The sequence below is a fragment of the Ipomoea nil genome, unplaced genomic scaffold, assembly GCF_001879475.1.
Source record: "Ipomoea nil cultivar Tokyo-kokei standard unplaced genomic scaffold, Asagao_1.1 scaffold1834, whole genome shotgun sequence".
Lineage (NCBI taxonomy): Eukaryota > Viridiplantae > Streptophyta > Magnoliopsida > Solanales > Convolvulaceae > Ipomoea > Ipomoea nil.
This window is the reverse complement of record NW_017618262.1, coordinates 97,163-107,997: the sequence shown is the minus strand read 5'-3', so window position 1 is coordinate 107,997 and position 10,835 is coordinate 97,163. Positions and strand designations below refer to the sequence as shown.

Genomic DNA, 10,835 nt, shown 5'->3' with positions numbered 1-10,835 from the left:
CATGAATATATTTTCTATTGTACCTTTTCTTGTCTAGGTTTTTCCCACAGGGTTTTCCTAGCAAGTTTTTATCGAAGCATGATTGTGGACAAATAATGTCCAAGGGGGAGTGTTATATACATATTTAGTGGACATCATTTGTAACGGATGTAACGGATGCTTTGATTTGCTCATTATGTATATTTATATCCTTTGTAATGGACACACCATATATGATGGTGTGGAGATGAATGAAAAGATGATCCTGACCTTTCCCTCTCCACTCTCTATCTTTTCTGTTTTAACAAACTCCAACAAAAAGATCTTGCCTTTCTGACAATTATCTCTCTATCTTTTCTGTTTTAACAAACTCCAACAAAAAGATCTTGCCTCTCTGACAATTATCGTGATTGGCCCCCCGCATTCCTAAATCCTGACTCCGCCCTTGAATCTTTATATCTTCTTTATCTTTATCTTTATATATAATAAAGCAGAATCTTTTGGCCACAAGATTTTGGCTCCAATTCCCGCCAACACAATACTGTGTCGTTTTGGAGCCTGACTTTTGGGATGCATGTGTTAATTATGGGATAGATTTATTGTAAATGACTGAATTTAAAAGGAGTCTGTTCAACTGCCATGTAATCCTTGGAAGATGAAATGTTTTTATTAAACATCATGTCTCTTTGGGACTCTTTGGTATCCACAAGATTTGCATTAATTACATATTCTATAAATACCTCTTCTAATTGTAAACAAACCTAGCAGTTCATTTGTAGTACAAACACTGTAGCGGATATATATTAGAGTATTTTCCACTTTTGGTCCTATGACTTTAATGCCTCCGTCAATTTAGGTTCACAACTTTCGTTCCTGACATAAGTAGTGCTTGACTTTGATTTTGTTTCCACTTTTAGTCCTTCCGGTCATCTGAGTGACTACTTTTAATTGGAATAAATAAATTGTCGTTTATATTTATATTTAAGAGGGTAAATAAGTCATTTACCATCTCTTAAAAAATAAACAAAAGAAAAATAAAAATAAAATTAAGCTATGTAATTATCCTCTTCTTCCCGTATCTTTTGATTCTTCTCCCTCTCTTAATGGACGGCTCTGGTTCATGTATTTTTGAATCCCCTGTCCACCATTGCAATAGACTTGAAATATACTTCCTCCAATCCTCAGAACGTATCCTTGGACTTCAACCTCTTCAGTTACGCTTCTCCTGGCGACAAAAACATCTCCTTGTTCTACGTTACATCCCGGTTTCATTGGTTTCCAACCTCTTGAACTGTAACTCGACCGGAAATGGGTTCTGGTCGCCCAGTACAGGATTGCCCAATAATAATAACATCAAGTGCGGGTTTGAGATCTTTGTTACTATCACTCAAGAAGCTTTTGAGACTTTAAGTAATGCTTCTAGTATCATTCCAGTATTTTTGTATATATTGGAACGATATGGTGAGAGCTAAGGCGCATTGGAAATGGTGATCATGAAAATTGAAACAGTATCAAGAGAGCTCATCAAACCCTCTTCTTCTTCTTCTTCAAGATTCCATAAACTGTGTCTCCTTGATCAGATAGCTCCCCATGGCTATAATCCCAAAAATACATGAACTAGAGCCGCATGTGCGCTTACAGTAAGAGAGGGAGAAGATACGGGAAGAAGAGGATAATTACATAGCTTAATTTTATTTTTCTTTTTATTTTGTTTATTTTTTAAGAAATGGTAAAGGACTTATTTACCCCTCTTAAATCTAAATATAAATAACAATTTATTTATTTCGATTAAAAGTAGTCACTCAGATGACCGGAAGGACTAAAAGTGGAAAAAAAAATCAAAGTCAAGCACTACTTATGTCAGGAACGAAAGTTGTGAACCTAAATTGACGGAGGCACTAAAGTCATAGGACCAAAAGTGGAAAAAACTCTATATATTATTTACAGATACACTATAGCTCCAAAGCTTCATCATCATTGTCCCTCTATACATTCTGCGCATTCTGGGAGACGCTGAGGGAATCTGTGGAGTCGGAGCCAGGCTTTGAGGAGTTTGTCATATTAAAGATCACAGAGTAACATAAGCTCTCTGAGGCTACAATTAAGGGAGAAGCAAGAGCTCTCACAGAGCAACATAAGCTCTCTGAGGCTGCAATTAAGGGAGAAGCAAGAGCCCTGGCAGGACTACAACTGAATAAGGGGATCTCATTTGCGGATATAATAGCGGGTAAGCCTTCCACTTCTAATTTTGATTGAATAGCGAATGAATGTGTTTACTCATACTGATCATAGTGTGCACCAATTGATTGTATAAATGAAATGGGAATGTGGGCGTACCATTGACTGAATCTGCAAAACCTAACAATAATAATTAATACCTGCAAACTGTTTGTGAAAGGTGAATTCTACAAATAATTTGGTCAAGGAAGGGAAGATGCTACAATTAACAAATTAAAGAAGCTATGTTGCAATGTGCTGCAAAAAGAAACACATTGCTGCAAATAGAGGTAAATTCCAAATGCATACCTAATTTCGATCCTTAATTCAACTTATATGTTATACTTATTTCAATTATGGTTGTTACCTCTTATTGAAATCTTCTTTCTCATTTTACCATTTGTATGTTGAAAAAATTGCCAAACATAGAATAGATTGTTAGTTTCAATTTTTTAAGAAAGTTTTTCAGTCATAGTATATAAACATTGTGTTTTGATATGTATTGAAAAAAATATTAGTTTCTACATGTTCATTCTTTATTTTGTGATTTATATATAAGATGCATTATATACAAGTTTGAAATTATTTAAAAAGAATAGAATTAGCTATGCAAAGTCACATAGATATGTCACACTTTTTAGATCTCATGCTGCTATGTTTATCGTTACTAATAAAAACACTGTTCGCATCCACTAAGAATCAGAAAAAGCACAAGTCATTAGAGGACTTAATTTTGAAGACAGTCCTAATGTTGAGGTATTAATATCTATTCCTTTGTATTATTGTTTTCTTTATTGTTATAGGATTTCTTTGGGTTTAATGATCATGATTGTTCAGCTTGGTGATACAGTTTGGTGAGTCTGTCTTATAAATTTATTAATAGCTTATAGTTTACCAATAGGCAAGTAGTTTGTCACAAATTTGTGGCAGTACACATTGAACATCATGCCAGCAGAATGAGGAATGCAGAGCAGTCAATTACCATTGGAAGTAAGAGAAAGTATTCTGCTATCAATAGAGGTATGGACGAAATTTACCTGGAATTTGCTTCCTATTAAATTTGTTTTTCTTTTAACTTATAGCTTTTGCCATTTGGTAGAAGTGGATTATAATTGTCATTTTGCATTCCTGGCAAAGTGGCAAGGTTCCTGTGGATCAAAAAAATTAATAGCAGTCTTTTGGATTCATATTGTTAGTCTTAGAATCTGTTAGAAATTTCTTCTAAGAAATTTTTACAGATTTGTATCCTGATACGATTAGCTTATCTCTATTTAAATTAAAATATAATGTTACTTTATAAAATTCAAATCAATACCAAATACAAAGAGAATATAGAGAAATCCATGCGATTGTGAGAAAAAAATAATTTTATGGGTTTTGAAAATTGTATTTTTAGAGATCCATACATATAGATTGCATGCATGTTCACAAAAAAAAAAAAAATTGTTTAAAAAATAGCTTTCACAAATAAGTAACTTCATACATTTCTGAGAGAAAATAAATATATAACATCCGAAGATAATCCATAGAAATTCATATGAATCACATTCATGGTCAAGAGAAAGAAGTTGTAGATAACTGTTTGTGCAAAGATGTAAAAGTACCTCTTGGAACCCGAGATTTGAGTCACCGTAATCTGGATTGATGAAGGTTGTCCATCACCTATGTGCAAAGATGTAAAAGTAAAACTCTTAACCAAAAAAAATATTTGATACATGATTTCAAGTTTGCATTTAAAAAAAAGAGCACTAGCATCAGAATAAATATTTCATCATATGCTTGCGAGTGAAAATGAAATCATAGTGGCTTGGTGCATCAGAATGCAAAGTATATATGTCAAAACAAATTGTTTGGGCATAGAATGACATTTTCATCATATGCCTTGAACCTGGAAAAACAGTGTTAGATTCTCTCATCAATGTTCATTTAAAAGATGCCCCACATGACTATAATGTTTAATGTGGAGAAATATAACTGTCAAGGAAAAATGTATAGTCATCCTATAAATTACAATCAACAAAATTTGGCGCACTGATCATTCTGGCAGGACAACTAAAAAGCCAATGACATATATAACACTGAAATATAACTGCCCAGGAGTTACACAAGAGAAAATCATAGTGAAAAGAAAACTATGAGGCAAATAGTTGGCAAAGTGACTATTGGGACTATGAGGAAGCAGAACAGCAGCACCAAATGTATTTCACACATAGAACTTTTCAATTAAAAATTTTACCAGCAAGAGTCCATGTATTGATGATCTTAGAATTACAGTGTTGATATACATTGCACAACTTCGTCTGCGAAATTGAAATACTCTGATCGGATTATCTTTACAAATAATTAGTTATCTTTCAATAGTCACTAGAATAATTGATAGGAAAAATCTCTTTTTAGTACATTGTAATTAAATCTACAGACTTATCTGAGATATGAGACAACCAGGTAGATTGTTTGAACCTACGCATGCAACCAAATAATCCACACCTGCTAAGGGGAAATACACAGAAGTCTGACAAAATCCCTAGGTCAACATAAATTTAAAATGAAGCAATTTTTAGGTAAAATTAGCCAACCATTAATTTGCATGTTTAGATCGAATGCTTAAAATTCAAATTAGAAAATTGCAGTTTTAGATTTGACAACAAATTACCTCTGCTAAAGTCAGAAACTCTAAATTTGGAGTTTTAGATCTTCGAATAGTTAACATCCCTCACCTAAAAAATCGAAAGAAAGAATAAAACTTAAATTCAAGCTTATAATTCAATTTTAAAGCTGTAGATCGGAGAAAAAAATGACATTTAGAAACCCTTAATTGATAGTTTTAGATCTTCGAATACTTCAAATAATTTCACGAACAAAAGAAGAAACAGAATTAGTAACTTACAAATATAGATGCAAGACTTCATCTTCGCTTTTTCGCTTCTGAAAAATCTCTCAGGTAACGCAAACTCCGACTAGAGTTTCCAAATCGGTACTCGAATAATAGTCGAAATTGACTCAATTAGAGATGATGTAAGTAGATTACGTAGAGACGACAATGGATTATAGATTAAGGAATGCGAATGAAATGCGAATGAAATGCGAATACTCATCCTCATCTACCCGTTTCCTCATCTTGGGATTCTTTTATTATTATTATTATTATTATTATTATTATTATTATTATTATTATAATAATAATAATAATTATTATTATTATTATTAGAATAGATTATAATTATAATAATAATAATAATAATAATAATAATTATTATTATTATTATTACGGAGTATTATTATTATTATTATATTATTATATTATTATTTTTATTATTAATTAATAGAGAGTTGAACATGTAAAAGTTAAAAGTAGTGTTTCAACTGTTTATCATTAACAGGCCGTTTGGTTGGAGGGGGGGAATTATGTGGGAAAGGAATTGTAATTCCATGGGAGTTGAATTACTGGGAATAAAGTGGGAATTTAAATTCCAGTGTTTGGTTGACAGGAATATAATTACTGGGAATTTCAATTTCAATGTTTGGTATACATGGGAATTGAAAGGGAATAAGTAGTATAAAGTCAAAAATGTCCATTATTGTTGTTAGACATTAATTTTAGGTTAAAAAGGGAAGGGGTAATTTTGACTCATCACTATCTTTTTTTCCCAGGAATTAAAATACCAGGGGGGGACATGAGATTTTAATTCCATGAAAATTGGGGAATTGCAATTCCATGGAATTGCAATTCCCTCCAACCAAACTACGGAATTTAATGGCCTTTGGAATTAGGCGGGAATTAAGTGGGAAGGGAATTTAAAATCCCTCCAACCAAACGCCCTGTAAGTTTATAATAATTTATATTTTTTTTTTTGTTTGTACTCAATTTTAATATTTAATAATAAAATTATTGTTTTTAATATTTTCACAATATGATAACATTTTCAAATTTAGTTGTGTATTGCATAGAGAAAATGAACGAAATGTAACACTAACCTTTTTATTTAGAATTTTTAGACATATCTATAGATCTAAAAGTAAATCTCATATATTTTCAGATCTGTGTATACCCAAACATATTAAAACGAAAATTAGTCTTATTTAGAAACATAAAACCTAAATAGTTAAGTATCATCATAAATGAAAATCAATTAGTCTATCTCATGAATTACCGGTAAAATCATCAGATCTAGATAATGTATTTGAAAAATAAAAATAAAAAAATTAGTACAGAGATCAAACTAGGTCAGTACATGTTTTTTTTAATTATTCAATTTGTAATTAAATATAATTTTATAATTATTATTTACTCCTGTATAAAAATAATAAATTAAATTAAATTATAATTATTGCACACAATTCTACTATCCTATTATATAATAAAGTCATAAGATTTCGGCCAATCACATTGCTCCATTATCTTACTGCTTAAAGTCAACTTAAATTTGCCATATCAATTAAATAAAACTAATTGAATCCCAAGAAATTAACTTCGAATTTATAAGTAAAAATAGTCATTGCTAAAGAACTCAACTTATAGATCTTAGAAGTTAATTTTCCAAACTGAGTATGTTGTGAATTAATGAATGTTTAGAAAACTGAGCAATGATACAAACTTTAAAAATTAAGTCAACTTAAAAATTAGGCACAAATCAATTAAGTAAAACTCATTGCATTCCAAAAAAAAAAAAAAAAAAAAAAATTGATGAAAAATTGTAATTTATACATGGCTGCTTCTCGGGTTAACAATCCAGATGGTCTGAAATTATTGATAGTAAAAAACTCAAGTACAACTACTACATCAACCACTAGCGTTGTATATCATGAAGTTTTCAATAATTTGTAATTTTGTAAATCTTTCTTTTTTTAATACCATAACATTAATTTCAACTATTTATAATATACCATTTACACCTTTTTTTTTGTTCAATTTCCAAACACAGTTAATTTAGGAATAAGGTTCAAATTGGCCACTGAACGTAACCTAAAAATGCAATTAGGCCACTGAACACTCCAAACATGTGCAATTTCACCTGATAGCAGGTTACCCTCAATTTTAGCAGGTTATCTGCTTACGTGGCAGCTGAGTTGGCATTTTTAATAAATTTTAATTAATTTTTAATAAATTTTTATTAAAAAAAAATTTTTAAAAATAAAAACGACTTTATTTTATTTTTTATTTAATTTTTTCCAATTTTTAATAAAATTTATTATTAAAATTAATTATTAAAAATTATTTAAAAATTATTAAAAATGCCAACTTAGCTGCCACGTAAGCAGGTAACCTGCTAAAATTGATGGTAACCTGCTATCCGGTAAAATTGCATACGTTTGGAGAGTCCAGTGGCCTAATTGCACATTTTTTTAGTGTTCAATGGCCTAATTGCACTTTTTTTTTCGTTCAGTGGCCTAATTGCATTTCCAGATTACGTTCAGTGGCCAATTTGAACCTTATTACATTAATTTATATATTATAAATTATAACCTCATTATTGCACACAATTTATAATATAACATCCATAAACTTAATACTTTTCAATTTATATCACGTGCAATGCACTGGACAATTACTAGTAGATGTATATAAGGCGGTTACACACTTAACCGTCGTATATACTACATTAGATTTTTTAAAACTATTGATGCATATACTAGGGTTATACGGGCAACCGATGTATATATTGTAATATTTTTTCAAATAGATGTATATACAACATTTATACACCTAACTAACGTATATACTACATTAGATTGTTTATTTTTTAAATATTGATGTATATACGGTGATTATACGGACAACCGCCATATATACTATATTATATATTTTTTAATTTTTTTGAAATAGTTGTATATATGGTGGTTATACACCTAACCGTCATATATACTACAAATGAACTTTGTTTTTTAAGTATTTATGTATATGTGGCGGTTATACTGGCAACGACCGTATATACTTTATTATAAATTTTTTAGAAATAGATGTATATATATGTCGGTTTTATTCAAAACCTATGTTTTTTTTGAAAGTTACTAGCTCTATTACATTGTAGTATCTGTTCATATACTTTCTCAACCTACTGAAACACAAAGAACCAATAATGCCTCCACTGAGGCTCGAATTCATAATCTTCCAAATGGAAGTCCAACCTATGTAATATATATGTTTTTTAAATGTATAACAACTTAATTATACCCAAAACCCTCCAAACACACTTACAATTTTCAATATCTAAAAAACCTTCAAAAAATATCGCCATTGTTGCGCTGCTGTTGAGATAATACGTAGATTGCGTTTTGCTGCAAATATCCCATGGTATAAAAAGTGAACCAAACATAAGAATATATTTATTGCAAATGTCACCTTAATGAGATATAAATAATTAAGGACTCTTGTCATTACCCTATAAAATGATATTTTCACAAGCAACCAATGAATGACTCTCATTAACTATGTTCCTCAAACCGTTATTATTCTATTAAAGAGATAGCTCATGATATAGATCACCTACAACTCAACAGCTAGGCTTAAAGTGATCCCTAGTCTAAATTGATAGATCTATTGGTTTGTTGGGAATTTTAATCAAAATTTATTCCCAAAAATTCATTTACAATATTAACAAAAATAATTCAAGGTATGTCACACTCATATTTTCTTTAAAATGAATTCACTTCTTCATGATATATATATATATATAGTGCTAGGAGCATTGATGAAATTATTTCCTAGGATACAATAAATTACGTACCAATGTATATATTTGAGCACTCAAATATGAATGGTCTCGGTGAACTTGAACAAAGATAAATATTTAAAAATTTTTATGGAAATGTTGGCAAAATTTTAGAAGAGTAATTAAATAGAGTTCCGTAGGAGAGAAAACTAATATTTTTTGGGAGGTGTCAAAGGATTGAAAAAATTATGCTCAACAAAAAGTATTTATAGGAGAATATAATTCATTAGCATACAAAATATCAAATTTATCCTCTCAATTATGAGAATTTAAATCTACTTTGATCCGACTCAAATCAAAAGTTGACCACATATACTCATACACGCTGGTTATTGTAGTGTTTATATTTATTCAAATTTACATTTTTAATATCATTAGAACCGCCTAGATCGGAGCCTGACATCTGAATTGAATTGACTCCTGACATCAAATATGTTTTTTTAAAAGGAATATTTTAAATATGTTATGCCATGAAAAATGATATTAAATTTGGCAACGTAACGTTTCCTAGTCTCAACCAACCCTAGCTAGCTAGCTAGTTTCATTTTCTTTAATTTTTTTCCAATCATTTATCCTACATGACACTTTAAAAATTGTAAAAAAAAATACTTTTACTGATGTGATTACTCTAAAAGAATCATTTTTTCTCTCTCTCTCTCTCAATTTCTTAGCCCGCCACCTTACAAAAACCTCATAAAAAATAAAGAATATTAAAAAAATAAATAAATAAAACTTGTTAAAAAGAAATAATGTGGAGATGCAATATAATGCTCTAATAGGAGATGAGTTGGTCACCTCTTAGAGGATCAACCGCATCTTGAGTTCTTTTGGAGTTTATTTGCATTGTTGGCGGAAAGAGGGAATGATCATGACTTGGAGGAGAGAGGGAGGAGAAAAAAAAAACACACACACACATTTATAGTATATATGGTTTTTTGTGGACCTTAAGAAAACTTTAAAACAAAAATTGTTCATGTTGGTGTGCATTTTAATTAATTTGCACACTAGGTGGGAGCGTGCTTTCCGGCGACTTTTGGCCTCTTTCTACGGGAAATCTCGGCGACGATTCCAATCTGCGTGCATGGAGCGAGGATCGGTGACGGAGGCGGTCAACATATTGGGGAGACGGTGGGCTGACGTCGTCCTTGACGACGAGGAGGATGAGGTTTTCGTACCTCCCGGAGTGGCGGATGCTGAGCAGCCGGCTGCGGCAGTTCAGGTATGGCGGCTAGTTGGCAGGTTTTTGACTACTAAGCTTATTAAGACGGAGTTCATGAGCCAAGTCATGGCTTCGGTATGGCAGCCGGTTAAGGGGGTTCAAGTTTCAGAATTGCAACCGGGGCTTTTCCTGTTTGTGTTTTTCCATGTAACAGATATTCAATTGGTTCTTGAGGGAGGGCCATGGTCCTTTGAGAATCACACGTTTGTTTGCAAACAAGTTCAGGATGGGGTTATTCCGGGCACGGTACCGCTGGATACGGTTGATATGTGGATTCAGGTACATGACTTACCACTGGGTTACACATCTGACATCATTCTGGAGCAGGTTGGAAATTTCCTTGGAACGTTTATTAAAGTTGATGATCGATTTGCGAATGCGCCATGGAAAACATTCTATCGAATTAGGGTTTCCATCTCAGTTTTGAAACCGCTAAAACGACGTATGAAATTCATGAAGAGGGATAAGTCAACTTGTTGGGTTAATTTTAAGTATGAAAGACTGCATAATTTCTGTTACTTTTGTGGTATGATGGGGCATCTACATAAGTATTGTCTGAAAGCAAGGGATGCAGGGCTTCTGATTGATCAATATCCGTATGGTGAGGGCTTACGTGCGGGCTTTAAGAAGGGTCCACGAAAAGTGGGTGCGTCATGGCTGCTAGACATGAACGGCAAGCCTATGGCGGGATCCCCCTTGGATATTATGCC

General features: G+C 31.8%; 1 long non-coding RNA gene across 4 annotated transcripts; it reads right to left on the bottom strand.

Annotated features, from left to right (window-relative positions):
* Positions 1–1,730: 1,730 nt before the first annotated feature.
* Positions 1,731–5,276, bottom strand: LOC109193123. 4 transcript variants are annotated; one of them, XR_002056208.1, is made up of 6 exons: positions 5,084–5,276; positions 4,850–4,913; positions 4,433–4,720; positions 3,801–3,858; positions 3,234–3,344; positions 1,731–2,328 (listed from the first exon to the last, which is right to left on the bottom strand). It is a non-coding gene; the product is annotated as an uncharacterized LOC109193123 (long non-coding RNA). The 4 variants fall into 4 exon arrangements; XR_002056209.1 differs by having other exon boundaries at positions 4,433–4,708; XR_002056210.1 differs by having other exon boundaries at positions 1,731–2,337; positions 4,433–4,683.
* Between the last annotated feature and the right edge of the window lie 5,559 nt (positions 5,277–10,835).